At 39.4% G+C, this 16929-nt stretch overlaps 1 protein-coding gene across 1 annotated transcript in view; it reads left to right on the forward strand.

Moving 5' to 3' along the window:
* Positions 1-5203: 5203 nt before the first annotated feature.
* The window catches only part of LOC119414614 (leucine-rich repeat and immunoglobulin-like domain-containing nogo receptor-interacting protein 3), a 41596-nt gene continuing 29870 nt past the window's right edge, over positions 5204-16929 (forward strand). Inside the window, exon 1 of the mRNA XM_037681716.1 lies at positions 5204-5239. The gene's annotated coding sequence lies outside the window, so the exon portion shown is untranslated. The remainder of the gene's footprint in view (positions 5240-16929) is intronic.

Consider the following 16929-nt stretch of genomic DNA (forward strand, 5'->3'; position numbering starts at 1 on the left):
ACCTGGCCCCTGCCCATGCTGCCAGAAGCACCAAAACCTGGTTTGATGCCCATGCCACAGTGCTTGACTGGCCAGCCAACTCGCCGGACTTAAACCCCATTGAGAATCTATGGAGTATTCTCAAGAGGAAATTGAGGGGCACCAGACCCAACTACAAAGAAGATCTGACAACAAGCATCAAGGAAATCTGGGCTTCCATAACTCCCAGGCAATGCTACAGGCTGATTGCCTCAATGCCACGTCACATCGAGGCAGCGATTAAGGCAAAGGGATTCCCAACCAAGTATTGAATATTGACATATGGTTTTGGAAGTACCATATTTTGACTGATTTGTTGTGATCCTAATTTCTTTCTTTTTTTTCTGCAAAAACTGAGAAGTGTGGACTGATGTCTTCACAGTATTCAGATTTTTTGAAATCCTGTTTTCGTGGGTTTCATGAGCTGGAAGCCCAAGTTAAGTAAAAATAAACAACTAAATACTTGAAATCATTTAAATTGTGGGCCCTGAATCTATCATCTATTAAAGATTAACTTTTTGAATGGCATTATGGAAGTTAAACAACTTTTCCATTATATTCTAATTTTTTGGAAAGGGTCTGTATAAATGTGTGTGTGCATGTAGTGGAGAATGTAGACAGTATAAAATCAGATTGGCCCAATGTTAATAGTGTTTTTTATTTATTTATTTATATTTTGCATTCTGAATTTAGCAAGAGAGGAAAATGTGACATAAGATTTTATTCTTTTAGACATACAGCTCAGTGAGTTTGCAGAGGTTGGAATAGCAGGTGTTTGCTGAACTTAGTCTCCATCAGTCCCTGATATGGGTTTGACCTCTGACCTCCTGGGTTACAAGACCGACTTCTCCCCTCCTGCAATGAGCTGGTATTGACCTCACAGGGCAGTCATTCAGGCCTGAAGATTGCATTTCAGTGTGCGTCTACGTGTGTGTTTAAACCTCAGCGCCAAGTGATCTGATCTCCTCTGACAAGGCAACAGGACTAAACAATAAAAATGTCTATTTTTCCTTCACTCTTGTTTGCTCCTTCTCTCTTTATGCTTCAGGCATGGTGGTGGACATAAATAAACTGACAGATCCACTGAAACACTGACATTTTCAAACTGTAATTTTTGTAAACATCATTCTTCTTCCACAAGAGGATTTTGGTGGAATTTTGGCTCAAACAGATGCATAGCACAATAGCTTCAACCTTAAATATAATGTCCCTGGATCTGCACTTTTAAACATTAGCATGGATTTCAAGATTTAAAGGTCATATTTAAAGGTCTTGTGAAAGATTTAGTTTTATTTTGTTTGCCCTTTAGTTTTGTCCCCTTGCTTTTGCAGGCGAGCTGAGAGTGCATGTCCCACACAGGTGGGACCTTTTAGAGCTGATTACTACCAGGGTTTATAGGCTGATCCAGCACTTGGTAGTGATCCGTTTGTTCGCAACTGGTGAAGATTTCAGTTTGATGATTAAACCTTTTGAGCTTTTGAAAACTAGTTTGATAAAAATAGAGAAACTTACCTGTGCATGTTCCTTAGGTGAATCCATGGTTCAGTTGATCCTCCTGTCCATGAAGAGTTGTTTCATGGCCTGTTGGTTCTGTGTTCTGGTCGACATTGTCTCCGCTGGGACCTCAGTCTCTACAAAGGATTCAAGGTTGGAAATTCAGCTCTGTCCTCTGTTCGTGCCTGCTCACTTGTTCTCTCCAGTCTTGCCTGCTCCTCATCACTCACCTGTTGTTGCGGAACCTCTTACCTTCTCCTCCATGCCTGAAACAAGGACGAGAGGCAATAACTATTTTTGCCTTGAAGAGATGACAACAAAAAACAGGTTCATCCACTTGTTCTGGAGCAGGTCAGGGAGCAGCAGCCTGCCAGGGAGGCCCACATACCGGTATCTCTTTCCACAGCCAACTCTTAGAGCTCTACTGGGAGAACTTCAAAGTATTCCCAGGTCAGCCAAGAGATGTAGTCTCTCCAGAGTGTCCTGGGTTCTCCCTGAGGTCTTCTCACATGGACATGCCTAAAAAATGTCCTTAAGGAGAAATCCAGGGGGCATCTTTACTAGTTGCCTGATCCACCTCAACTGGCTCCTCTCTGTAGGTGAACAGAGGTTCTACTCGGAGTCTCTCCTGGATCATTGAACTTTTTATCCTATCTCTAAGGGAGAGTCCAGTCACCCTGTGGAAGAAACTAACTTTGATCATTTGATCTCTTTCTTTAGGTCACTACCCAAAGTTTGTGACCACAGGTAGGAACATAGACCAACTTGTAAACGGAGAGCTTTGTCTTGCAACTCAGCTCCCTTTTCATCATAATGGACCAGCACACAGTTCGCAATACTGCAAACACTGCACCAATAGGTCTATCAAAGCCATGTTACATTATTCCCTCACTTGTGAACAAAATCACAAAAGCCCCTTTTCCACTGTTCCTCTTCAGCCCAGTTCGGCTCGGTCCACCATGGTTTTGAGCGCTTTTCCATTATCATTTCTTCATGGAACTGGACCCTTTTTTGGTCCCTGCTTCTCTGGTGGGACCAAGTGAGCCGAGCCGGCACCTAAACGTGACGTCAGAACACTGGCAGTCACTGATTGGTCAGGGGGAGGAGTCACTGGATTTTTCAGAAACTTTTCAAAACACAGATCCGCCATTTGCAATTACTCAGAACTCGGAGCAGTGGCTGGATCTATTTTTAAGATTTTAAAAACAATAATGACAACACCGTGGTCTAATGCTGAAGTGCAAGCATTTTTTTTGTGCTTTGTGACCAATGACAAAATTCAGAGCGAGCTAGATGACGCTCCGCCGGACCCCTCAATCCTCTCCAACAGAGTTTTGAGCTGCTGACTCGCAGAAGGCCGTTGCCCGGACTCTGGCCTCACCTGCTCTTGAGGGCCAAACCCCAAACCCGGCAGACGGGCGAACCGGGATAGAGGATGGAAACGATTTTTAAAAACATTTTATGTATTAAAAAATACATATTTTTTTTAATCAGTGAAGATAAAAATAAATAAATAAATGGTGCCAGCTTTATCATGAAATCCTGTTTTCACTTTAATGACTATTAAATAATCTGTTAAAGTTAACGCAGCTGAAAAATCATAAAAAGACACAAAATTATTGGATCTCAGGAATATTTCCCTCAAATATGTTTAAAGAAGACATACAGCCTTTAGTTCAACATTATTCTTTCTAACCCACAGATGTACAAATCACAAAACAAGAATTAAACTTTAAAGCAAAGCTTATATATATATATATATATATATATATATCTGTGAACAAGAAACAAAACCACATATCTAAATTGAACAATACAAGTAGACACAATGAGTGCAAATACATCAAATACTGAAGAAAATATATAAAATGTTAAATATAGATATTTTTGTAGAATCTGGTTCACCAGAGATTTAATGGTGAACTAAAGTTCATTCAAAGTTTTTTTAGCAAGATATATAGTTTAATTCAATCATTTTAATAATCTGTTCGTTTTAATTTACCAGAAACTTCAAAATAAATTCTCACCCTGTCCTGAAACCTGTTTCTATGGCCTTACCAGCACCAGCTGGTGAAGCGCGTGACATCAATTTGAACCCCGCCCACTGGAACCAGTACTGAAAGGGGCTATTGAAACACGTGTACTGAACCGAGTCGAGTTGAACCAAGCTGAACCGGGCTGAAAAGGAGCGGTGGAAAAGGGGCTAAAGATACTTGAACTCCTGCACTTGAGGCAACACCTCATTCTCAACCCGGAGATGGCAATCCATCTTTTTCCTGGCTGGGCAAACTTCCATGTCCCCTCGAGGACCCTAGTAAAGGTAATAAGTTGGTCCAGTATTTCACAGCTAAGACAGAAACCCCATTGTTCCTCCTGAATCTGAGATTTGAGCATTGCTCAACTCTTCAGTTGTAAAGACCAGTTTGATGTAATTTGATAAAGTATATTTGGTGTAGGTTTTTTTTTTATCGTTCTCAACTAGCATTAAAAATAGCTGCATTTTCTAAGTTTGTAACAAGTTAGATAAGTTTTGTGACATATTTAAGAAATTTAAAAGGACACTAAGATATAAAAATGGAAATTATGATTGAGCAAATAATAATCAATTATAAACACACCTCTGTCTTGTGTATGACCTGTGTGTGTCCGGTATGTATCTATGTATGTCTTGTATATTTATGTCCTATATGTTCCTATGTCAGATAAACTAATTGTTTTATTAGTTAGACCATAGTGTGAAGCACACACTGCCAGACCCCCAGTCTTCATCATACAAGCAGTCTGGCATACAATCCCAGAATGCTGGTATGATGAACGCACTGAGAAATAAAGGACAGTGGCTGATGAGGAGTGGAGACACCTGGGCATAATGGCAACAGTGAACAGGTGTAAGTGGGTGGGGCAGGACTGGGCAGTGAAGACTGACAATGGAAAAATACTGAGGACAGCTGGAAACAAACTGAACATTTTAGACATTAGAAGGAATGTCATTGAGCATTCCTTCTCCATCTTATCCTTTCTTTTCATCTTTAAACAGCTGCTGTGATTCTCTTCATTTTTCCTTCTGTCTGATGGTTTGGAGCGACTCACTCCACCTTGCAGTCACGCTGAATCATGAAGCCAACAATCAGAGTAGGAGCAGACCATCAGTGACTGAGGAAAGCAAAGAAGGGGGTGGTGAGAGTTAAGAGTGGAAAAAAGCAGAGAGAGAGAGGGAGGGGGATGAAAAGCATGCTGAGAGAGAGAGAGGCGCTCACACTGAAGGAGGCGACGGTTACGGCAACAGCACGCTCCATTCATCCTCTCCTCCCAGAATCCCACATCCATGCCAGCGGCGATGGCAGGACCCCTGACCTGCTGAGGACACTGACTGAAGGGGAGGGGAAAAAAAGCATGTGACCTACCCCCCACCCTTTTTTTTGGTAAAACCTTGTGTATTTTGGGGGCACAAGGACCAACAAGGAGTAGAAGGACGTTGTTCTGTACGCACAAGCCTGCCGATAGGAGATAGAGCAAGAAGGATGTAGAAGAGAGGGGTGAGAGGTACATTTTGCTGCAAATGCCAACATCTGAGAAGGAGACAGACTGAGGGCGATCCGAAATCTGGTGGGCTCACACATGTGGAGCGGTGGCAGCCACTTGTGAGCCAACAGGAGAGGAAAAAAGGTTTGCATCTGCACACAGCTGGACAGATGAGGAGGCATCAGGGAGCGTGGTTCAGTCTTGGGTACGTTGCCTTGATACACATGTATATTTTGCCCTCAACGAATGCATCGTTTTAACAAAAACAGCACAGACACTCTTGAAACATAACTGCGTTGTTGCTGTTCTTCTTGGCTGACAACAACCAGCACTGACAAGACTCCCTACTTGCCCTCAGATACTTGCAGCAAAAGGACAGAGGATGATGATGAGAGGTCATGCCTGTGTGTTATCGTGCTTTCTCACCAGATATATGTCTTTTAAAATTATTGTTTTGCCACCAGGGGCTTTTTGTGATGAGATTGCAGGCGGTCTGAGCAATGCATGCAAATAAGCCTCCACTGCTGGAATGTTGTTGCGTTTCACATCATGGGGCAAAAAATCATTTTCTGGTTCATTTTATTAACTTTGTGCTTGAGTGGCGTGGTCACTGTGCAGCCATGCATTGTGCAAAAAAATACAAAACTGAATAGTGAGTTTTTGTTCCTGCTGACCAACTTATCAGTGCACCCTGAAAGAGACATGCAAGGTTCAGATTATTCCTAATTTTTTACATGACACCACAAGAATAATTGTATTTTATCTGACATTTTAGCATGCATATTGACCTTCTGCAGCAAGTATGCATGTAACGTTCCAGCCAGTAACCTTTTTTCTCCACACCAAGTCCAGCTTTCTCTCTTTGTCTTTCTCCACAGTCTCTAGTCTTTCTCCATTTCCAATTATAGACTGTCACCTATCTCCTTTCCCCCGATCCTATCTCCTGTTGCATTCTCTTGCTGAGCAATTACCCACACCTGAATTTCTCCCTTTGGACAGCATGCCTGGCTGCTTTCCTGTCTGCCCTTCTTTAACAATAAAAGTGAGGGGGGATGAAGAGAGTTGGGAGAGTGATTTCACGACCATTTTGATGGTTGCCTGAGCTTGAACAAATGACATAATCTGTGCACCCTGACCCAGAAGCCAGACTCGGAGACTTTAGGAACATTTCACATAACTGGAGCAGCTTTTCGGATCACAAACAAAACATCTCCTTATTTCCTTCTCATTAACTTGTTTAAATGTGTAACTTTGTCACCGTTCACAGTTATTGTCTTCCTGTCAAGAGAATCAAACAGATCTAACGCCCAACTCATTAAGTCAAACCCTTCTTTCATTTTGTGCAACTTTTGTTGTATTTCCATAACAAAAAGTGCAGTAGGTCTTAAAATAATCCAAATTATAATTTATTCACTGCATCAAAATAGAAACATGATCAAATATTCAAACAAAGCATCTTGCCACTTATATTTCTGGTACCATTCAGAAATACATTATCCTTTTTTCTTTCTAATGATGGTACAAGACTTGAGGAGAACGATAAAAGAAAAGAACATAATTAACAGAAAGAGGACGACAGGAATGGTGACATTATGTCATAACATACGTTAGGTTGATAGTTGAGGCTGTCAGGTCAAAGACAGTGTTTGAAGGTTGGCAGAAAAATGAGAGAATTCAGGTCAAACAGTTTGACTTCTGTGTTGACAGGTGTTTATTGCAGGTGTCTTCTCGGGGGGAAATGATTCATGGGGAAGTAATGTGAAAAAAGACAGGGACACGAATCACATAGATACTGATTTAAACTTTTTTTTTTATCTATTTGTTGCAGCCTCAAATCAGAATCAGGATTATGTCTAATTAAATGTTTTTTTGTTTTTTTTTACTGTAATGCTTAAATAAATATGTTTAATGCTTTGTTAATAGTAACATTTGCCGTTTAATTGGCTAGGCTGTGGTGGGTTTACTAAACTAATTAACTAGAGTGATTCATTTCATTTGCTTAAACAAGGGTACCCAATCCATCCTGATGCATGCTCAATAATCCAGGTAGAAAAATCTAAAAAAGTTAAATCTGGTCCTCTGGACATTTAAAAAACAAAACAAAACAACAACCAAAAAAAAAAAGGGTACCCAATGTTCACAAAGTAAACGTCATTCGAACCATTTCACAAAGCCGAACAAAAGTGACAACTTTCAGTCTTCATTTTCTAAATTAGCCCATCAGACCTAATATTTGTTAGAAGTGTGGATAAAAATGACATCAGAAGAAAAAGTTGGCGGCCATTACTTTCAAGATACTTCCACTGTCTCAAATTTTTGCAACATTGCATTTTTGTATATTGTCAGAGCATCGTTTTTTTAAGTTTTAAAACATTTGACTGAAACAAAATGCCCATGATTTGTCTAAAGGTGTCCCTCCCTCATATCCAATCGTGATGTTTTAAACATATTTTTTTATACACTATAATAAATAATAATTACAATAGAAATTCTGAGTGAAGAGAAATGTGCTATAACTTTACAGAACAAGTGTCAGACCAGTCTCTAGTTGTAGGAGAAGAAAAGATTCCTGATGGATGAGATTATAATTCATTCATCCTTTATTTATAGTATACAGATTAGTCTCATTGAACCTCGAGGACTCATTTACAAGAGAGACCAATTTTAAGAAGGAAAGATGACAACAGTAGACAATCATAAAAGAAGGAATTAAAAGTGAAAAAAAGTAAATGGAAATTTTTTTTATAAAAAATGAAACTAAACAGCTACATTGTAAATCAAGGTATATATATATATATATATATATATATATATATATATATATATATATGTAAGTATTTTGACATCAGCAGAGATTTGTTTTGCTAGTACACAGCCCTTTGAAATGAAAGTGTTCGGAAACAGACTGCTGCACCCACAATTTCTTGTATGAAAGCATTATGGCTGATGTCAGTGTAACCTATGACCTGACTTCATGTTGTCCTAAGATTGGGCAATGCAAATTTATATAGAGAGCAGAGAGTATTAAACTCATTGCATCAATGCCATAAAATGACATTAAATCAATGTTTGGATAAAGCTACACGAAGTAAAGCAGGTTTTTAAGAGATACATATTGTGTGTCACAGTTATAGACAAAGATCATCTTATGTTGACAAATGGCTGTATTGTGACTGGCTCAGTAAACCTTAAATCACTCATTGCATAATGAAGTGATATGTGATGTCATCACTGTATGCACACACAACAACAAAATTAGTTTTCTGCGTTTAACCTATCACCATGTGAGATACACACAAGTGGAGCAGCATGCAGCTTATTTAAGCACCCAGGGAGCAGTTAAGGATTAAGTGTCTTGCTCAAGGACACCGCAACATGTGGGCATGGCATGGAATGGAACATGTGACTTTCTGGTCCCAAGACGACTGTCCTACCACTGTGCCACTGTCGCCCTTAATGATATTGCCTAATCACAAGCAAATTTCTTCTTCTTTTGCTGTAAGTGACTCTCAGCTACGACCATACCATATTTTGGGTCAACATCTGTAAACCTGACGGAGTCATAACTATTTTAATGTTTGCTAATGTGGATTACCTTTTGAGGCAAGTTGACGTCACTTGTAGGTGGACATTCAGCCATCTTTTCCTGCAAATATAATTAAAATATATTTAATGGTTTTTGAGCTATTGACAAACAACGTTGACATTAAAAGTTATTGCTGAAGTTTTAAGAAAATATCTTGTTCAATAAATAGCCCTTGTAGTGTGTGCTGCGAATGACTCTCAGCTACAACTACTCAAAGTTTTAAATGATCAGCTGTGAAACTGACTGAGTTGTAGCCTTCTTTTCTGTTAAGGTCGGGTGTCTGTTGCATCTGTCTTGAATGAGGTTGATTCCAAATGTTATAAAGTTATAGAAGTACCTCCAATAATTATTTTCCGAGAGTTTCATTAACATTCGACCAGTGGTTCATGAAATATTTTAAAACATAAGCAAACATCGCATTATTGCACACCTTTTGCACTTCAGCAGTGAGCAACAATAAGATTTAAGTAATAAAAAATAAAAAAATGACAATAATTCAGTTTGACATTTCACTCTAAAGCTTAAAAGCCAAAGTGGAGTAATAAGTGCAGCAGAAAAGGCAGCTCAGTCTTCAGGAAGGAAAATGTTCTGATCATATTTTGCTGGAGGGAGTGTGAGAAAGAGAGAACAATCCATGGTGGGCTTCACTGAAACGATTTGATTGGGAAGGTGAGCAGGAGTGTGTTGACATGATGAAGGAATGTGGGTGTGTGGGGGGGGGGGGGGGGGGGGTAGGGGGGTGACCGACCTTGAGAAATCCATCAAGGATCTTAAGGATGTTCTGCATGGAGGACTGCTCCTTAGAGTTCTGAAGCACGACTGAGGTGAATTCACAGCCAAGGGCAAAGATTCATAATCCAAAAGCCTGCAGCCCCCCCGGCTCACACACACACACATATAACCACTCAGAATAAAACACTTCAAATCCTTTGATAAAAAGTAGAAGTACAGTACAGAGTACTGTGTTGCTCTAGAGGTGAACCTGAATTTAATGCTTTCTGTTTCATTCACCTTGGGCGTGTTATTGCCATTGAGTGTGTGTGTGTGTGTGTGTGTGTGTGTGTGTGTGTATACGTGTGTGTGTGGGGGGGGGGGGGGGGGGGGGGGGGGGGGGGGTGTCCAAAGAGGTTATGATGCTCTTAAGGTGCTGGCTGCTGGTGTTGGTGCACATGTACAGTGTAAAATGAAGGGCATGACCCCAGTCAATAATAAAGAAGCAGGCTTCAAGCTAAGGACAAAACACTGCGGTGAACCTCCTTTACTGTTCTATTAAAACCTGCTGGCCATCACCACACCCTCTTCTCTTATGAAAAATAAAAAGTTCTCCCTCTTTCCCTCATGCGTCCTTTTCGCTCTGTATTTCACTTGCTTTATTTTCTTTGCTGTGCTTATTTCCAGATGTGACCCCACAGCTTCAGATTGTCTTGTTTCTTCCTCTTATCCCCCACCTCTCTCTCACTTTCTGTTGGTCTCTTTCACCCTCCGCTGCTTCTAAAAATATTAAGGTCACTGATTGTCCTGTAGTTTTGTTAAAATAAAGCTTAGCTCTGCTTCATTATTCAGTCTGACCAAAACATCTGTTGAGGGATTGTCCAACTCTTTGAACGAAATACTCAAATAATGCTCTCCTTTAATTACATAAATCTGACCTTCAGAAAGAGGTAAAGCCTTTAAAGGGACATTCAGCTCTTTTTTTAGCACTCCTCTGAGAATGATGGTCTTATTCAGAACAAAGCTCTGTTTCATTCAGACCTTCAGCAGCTCACTGTTCAAAACCTCTGAGATTTTCAGTCGATGACATTAAAGCCTAAACTGTTTTTTGAACAGGAGTTTGCCTACTTTTCATTGAGTGTCTTTAAAACTCAAACTGTTGTCTCCTCAAGAGACTCCCAGTCTGGTTAAGGAGACAATGTTTGGAAAGATGACAGTTGCTGGGAGCAGAAAAGCTCAAGAGAAACTGATGTAATATTTGAGGAATAGTGTGTTCTGATTTTGTGTAAGAGAAAGAAAATTTGAGTTTTATTCAAATTTTCTGTCTGTAAAAATTAAATATTTTCCCAGAAATTCATTTTTGTGTTTTTAATTAGAGAAATGTTAGTTTTGAATCAAAAAGTGCCACTTGTAAGTCGCTTCCACATCATTTAAATACATTTGAGGCTTTTGTTATGTCCTCGTCCCTCCTTTGAAAGTGATCACTTTTTTGTGTTCACACTTGTTTTTATTTCATGAGATTTGCTGTTTTACCTCAATGTTGGCCTCTTTATAAATCAGATTTATTATTTATTGGGCCAGTGTCATCCTGTATAAATAACTTCTGGTCAAACTAAAACTGCCTTATTGAGAATTACAGAAGAAAAGCTTACAATTACTTAAGACCAAAAGATAGAACCGATTCAAACTGAAATGGAAATTAGTCAAATGTTATACTTTTTATTTTATTTTATGCTAACAATAAAGCCACAGAATAAACTGTTATAGTGCCTAATGTTTGAGATTAGTGATATCTTCACTTGATAGTTATCTATGTGGCAGATTAGTGCAGTAGTAGTGCAGGAAAATGTATTTAAGGAATGTTTAATCGCTGCACTCGCTTTGAAAATTATCAGCCCATTAAATGGCCATTATTAGTTGTTATCATCCCCATAGGTTGCCTTCAGACTGTCCCTCCTGTACCTCCTATAGCAGGCTCAGTAGGTTATCACAGAATTTTAGGGTTAGGGTTATCCTCTCGAGTTCTTTTTAGATACCGAATTAAAACCTTATATGGAATTCATTTGAAATAAATCCTTGATATCCAGCTTAAAAATAGCAGGTAAATTGTAAATAAATGTTTTAAATAAAGCTAATAAAAAAAGTTTCTGGTTTTAGATGTGGCCAAATCTGCATATTATCAGTCTGAAGGCAACCTATGGGGAAGATAACAACCAATAACGGCCATTTTAATGAGCCGATAACATTCAATTGATTGCTGATTACTGGATTACTGTTAGTTTTGGTTAGGTAAGCAAGTAATTTCAATGCATTTCATTCAGGAAACTTACTTTATGTGATTTTTGTAAAAGCTTCTGTGGAACTCAGATCCAGTGACTTTAGACGACCTGACACTCATGATGTAGTTAAACAATTTACATATTAAAGAATACGGTAATCAAGTTTTGCATTATGATGCCGTCTGTCAAAGTTCTTTTAATGTTTGTGGGATTTGTCCTGCTTATTATTAATGTATGTCTTCACTATCCTGAATGTTTTAGATGAGTTTCTGCTTCAACACACCGGATTTAGATGAATGGGTGATTTACAGGCATTTTTTCTGTTCTTATGGTGACTATGCCTTGTTAAAGGTCAAGTTGTTTGGCTTTTTTATTATTCTGTCATATATTTAATAATAATAATAATAATAATAATAATAATAATAATAATAATAGGATGGTACAGTGAAGTTTGCATGTTCTATTCGTGCATGCATGGGTTTTCTCTCTCTGGTTTCTTCCCACAGACTAAATACCTGTATAGGCCGATTGGTAACTCTAAATTGTCCCTAGGTGTGAGAGAGAGAGAGTGAATGGTTGTTTGTCTCATTTGTCTCTCTGTGTCCCTGTGATGGACTGATAATAATAAAAACATTGAATGGTTGGATGAATGAATCTTTACACAATTATTTTCTAGGTCCATTATTAAAAGAAAATCAGTGTGATCTCACATAGGAGTTGATCAGAACTTGTCACAGGTTGTTTTTTCTATTTGTGTTTTAAATTGGGTGTCAGTGCAGAAATTGAAAGTGGTTTAAGAATGTCTTTCTCTCATTCCTTGTATCAGTGAGAGGAGGTGTGGAGTGTGTGGTGGTGGTGGTGGTGGTGGTGGTGGGGGGGGGGGGGGGGGTCTTGTCCATGTTTTATCACTTGCCCTGCTAGAATTTAGAACTTGTAATTCTCAGACGTCATTAAAAGTTCATAAGGGGTCATAAAGTTCCTGGTTCTTCTCACCTCAGCTGACCATCCTTGAGTTTATTCAGGTTAGTGAATTATGTTTATGTGCCTTTGGATCCATTGGTGCTGTTGTTTACTGAATGTTAAGGCCGATTCAGTTGAATTACCTTACCTTTAAATAATGCAACTCAGTTAGTGACCAGATAAATGATCCTTGTTTGTTACCTTGTTATGACCATTTTTCTAGTATGCATCAACTTGTGAGGTCCCACTGCTACTTAGAGGGACCAAAGCCTGGTCCTTGTATGTTCAAATGCTGTCTTTGGATTAGGGTTAGTTTCTAAGATGTGAACTGAGTTCAGGTTAGGGTTTGACATCTACTGGTAATAGTTAGGTTTAAGGAAAAGATTGGAATGGAAAATAGATTAGTGCAAAGTCCTTGTAATGGCAAAATAATGTGTGTGTGTGGGGGGGGGGGGGGGTGCATGCGTGCGTGCATATATAACACCATCTGTGGATCCAACCTTTTGTGGCAGGCGGTGGTCCTTATTCATTAACTCTGACAGCATGGTTTCAGTGTGTGTGGATGTGTGTGCGTTTACGTACATGGCAAGATCTTTACACACGAGGTCAAAAGGCGTCAGTTGTCTGTGTTTCTCCTCCCTCTTCTCTCTTTCTCTCTATTGCTGTCATTAGTTTTTTTCCATCTGTAATTCTCAGTGGATCGACGGTTCTCTGATCCATAAGCACTCTGTTAAAGAACGTTGTATTGCTATTGATTTTTTCCTCTGATCCCTTACTTTGTCCAGGCACAATACAAACCACATTTTCCTGTTGAGATGAGAATTCAGTCGTGATGGAGAGTGTCGCCTCGGTGTTGGAAACTGGATTTTAACGACTCAAGTACTGCTCTGTGCTCTGCACAGACACTATACGGTGGTGTAATCAATGAAAGAAACAGACGCAAAAGAATGCTTTGTGATCTTGAGTGAAAATAATTAGTAATTTCAAAGTAACTTTAAAAAAAAATCCACATGTATAGATAGATCTGATCTGAAAGTCAACAAAAGAGGTAATTGTTAAAAGTATCTAAATGTACTGTAAAAATCAGGAAGCATCAACATTTACAAAGTTGTTCGACAATCACTTCTTTACCGTGTGTGTGTGTGTGTGTGTGTGTGTGTGTGTGTGTGTTTCTAGCAAAATATCTCATGAACTACTGAAAAAATAATCATTCTAGTTTAATTTATTATTAATTGACTGCTTCATGGGTGGGCAGCACGGTGGCTCAGTTGGTAGAGCTGTTATCTCTCAGCGAGAAAGTCGCTGGTTCAAATCCCGGCCCGAGACCTTTCTGGGTGGAGTTTGCATTCGTGGGTTTTCTCCGAGCACTCCAGTTTCCTCCCATAGACCAAAATCATGCATGTTAGGCTGATTGGTAACTCTAAATTGTCCCTCAGTGTGAGTGAGTGAGTGAATGGTTGTTTGTCTCTATGTGTCCCTGTGATGGACTGGAGACCTGTCCAGGGTGTCCCCCACCTCTTGCACAGTGATGGCTGGAAAAGGGTACTAGTGACCCCTGCGACCCAAAAAGGAAGAAGTGGGTAAAAGATGATGGATGATTCATGGGCAGAATGAGTTTGTGTCCAGTTTTTGATGATGGGGTTAGATGACATAATCAGAGTAACATGCAAAGAGAAGAGATTACAGGTCTCTCTTGTAAAAGAGTCCTCAAGGCTCAATGAGACCAACCTGTATAAATAAAGGTTGAATAGAAAAATTGAACAATGTCTCTAGCACGAGCACTAAACAAAGAAATTCTTCCCCATAAAACAAAGCTAAAAACACCTCCAAGTGCCGCCTTACAGAACAACTATTGAAGCAAAAGCTGCTAAAAACTTTGAAAGCTAACAGAGCTCACAGCTTGTGACTGCTGCTCACTGCCCCGAGCACTTCTATAGACACGTGTGTCACAACTGAACCATGTGAAATAGTGGTCTGGTTGATTAATTATGCTTTCTTTAGATCATCCAGACAGCCATGCACCTGATTTACCTGAGGGAAAATGCTGCAGTAGTGGGATGCATCCTAAAAGGCGAGGAAGGTCTGTAAAATGCTTTGCGCTAAATCTGCTGCACAACTTTGTGTCCTGAATTTGTTTGGATGCTACTTTGCTACATAGAACCTGCTTAAACAATGTATATATACCATATGCACCATTTAATAATGCAGTGCTCCCCACTGTCCTCTCTTAGATGTTATACTCCACAGATCTCAATCCAGCTTAGTGTATACACAACGGAGTCCTCTCCTTGCAACTTAAATGACATAAGGACAAGTGTTGCAGAGTCCACGTCTTTACTGGTCAAAGTGAAGGCAAATATAAAATATTTAGGTTAGACAAAAGAAAATCAAACTCTAGCTGGAAGGAGAGCAACAGTGAAAGGCATAAAGATGCACATGTTCAAAAGGGTTCTGTGACGGAGCTGGTGGCTTTCATCCCATTACCTGAGTTTTGTTTTCATCCTTCCACGAGCTGTCTGTTCACTGAATGTCCTTGGACTTTTCTCCTGATTTCAAATGCCTGACTCACTCTGTTTGCATTTCCTCAGTCAGTCCCTGTTATTTACACATTCCTTTAAGGCTTTGTGCTTTTTAAACTTGTCCAAGGTAAAATTATTTTTCAGTGTAAATCTAGTTGTTCCTGCTTTTGTCTACGTGCCAATGAGCAAATTTTGCACATTAATAAACTACTATAGCTGCCTCTGCTTTACGTCTGCTTCTGAGTCATCCATATTCTCGGTGTCATTCAATTGTGTCTCCCATCAGAATTCATAAAAGAGCATTACCTCAAATCCAGGTTGTTTATGGGACACAAGTTTTTTTTATTATTATTATTATTTTTTGAGGTTTTACTTTTTGGCCCAGATTGAAAAATAGACTGTACCACCCAGTGTAGCATTTTTTTTTATTATTATTTGTTGTTCATTTTGCTTTTTATGAAGCATTGTTTTAAATAAGACACCCCGGTGATTACCTATTTTCACTAATGCTTTAAAATGTATGTTAATATTTATTATGTATTTATCATCACAGTTGCAGTATCATCAGGGTTTTATTTCTTTGGGCAAAAAGGTGAATTACAATTTTGCTCACGGTTAACAAGCAAAATGTTTTTAATCCGTGTCTCAAAGTTAATTTTTTTTTTTCATCCCTCAAATGTGTTATGAGCAGTTTGATCTGGGTGAACGTAGACACAGATTTTATGTACAGTCCTTTAGCACTGACACCCCCCCCCCCCCCACACACACACACACACACACACACACATTTTGCTCCAAGGAAGCACAGTTTCAGCCATTACTTCTGCCTCACTGCTGCACAAACAGGCTTGCAGAGGCCGGAGGACTGTTCACCATCGGTGTGCACATGGACAGACACACATATTTATGTAGTCTCGCTCCCTGCAGGACTGGAGGCATGTGGAAATCACTGGGGGATGCCAGCACATATGTGTCACTTTGTCCTGAAAACATGTCACATTTATCAAAGAGGCCAATAGTTGTGGTTGTATATAAATGAGTATAAAGCATCTGTTTGCTTCTTGTGCATTCAAAGGTTAGCTGCTCCCTCTAAATAAAATGCCTCTCGACTTGGCTTTTTCTCACATTCAAATAACAAAACCACCTCAAATCATGCGCCTCGCTGCATGTTGAACTGTGGTTTCCACCAGCTTTAAATTGGTCTGAGACTTGTTGCCTTAAAGCAAGCAGCCAGGGTGTTTTTCAGCGTTTGAAAACAAATGCCACGCGAGGGAGGCTGCATCCGGAGAGAACACCAACCGGCAACATCAAAAATATGAAACGACACAAAGGGGTTGATGTGTTAGAGAGCAAATTCAGTGATGTAGAAGAAAGTGATGAAAATGAATATTTAAAATGTCTTCATTGGCTCGTGTTTTTTTGTGTTGCAGACTGTGTGGTACCGTGTGGACCATGACTCACTATTTCAGTGGGCTGTTGTTAACATGACTGGTCTGTTTAGCGGAGACAGAAGCCTGTGGTGGTTTTTCTACAATTTGATTGATTTTTCTTTTTTCTTTAAACAAATGCATTGGCCTGACTACAAAACAACTCTTCTTTGTTGCAATCTCTTAGGAAGATAAAGGCTTTCTACCATTCAAACGCACACTCTGTAAAACAACAAAGCCTGCACTATTTTCATTAAAGAGTAATTAAAATATATTCATGCACCTGTTGGGGTTTGACTTCAATCTGCTTCTTTTTCAAGTCGATACTGTAGCGTCTGTAATTACTTCCTATCTTGATCTAAAAAAAGTTAAGTCTGGTCCTCTGGACATTCAAAAAACAAAACAAAGCACAA

Source organism: Nematolebias whitei, chromosome 9, assembly GCF_014905685.2.
Source record: "Nematolebias whitei isolate Nwh7 chromosome 9, NemWhi1, whole genome shotgun sequence".
Classification (NCBI taxonomy): domain Eukaryota; kingdom Metazoa; phylum Chordata; class Actinopteri; order Cyprinodontiformes; family Rivulidae; genus Nematolebias; species Nematolebias whitei.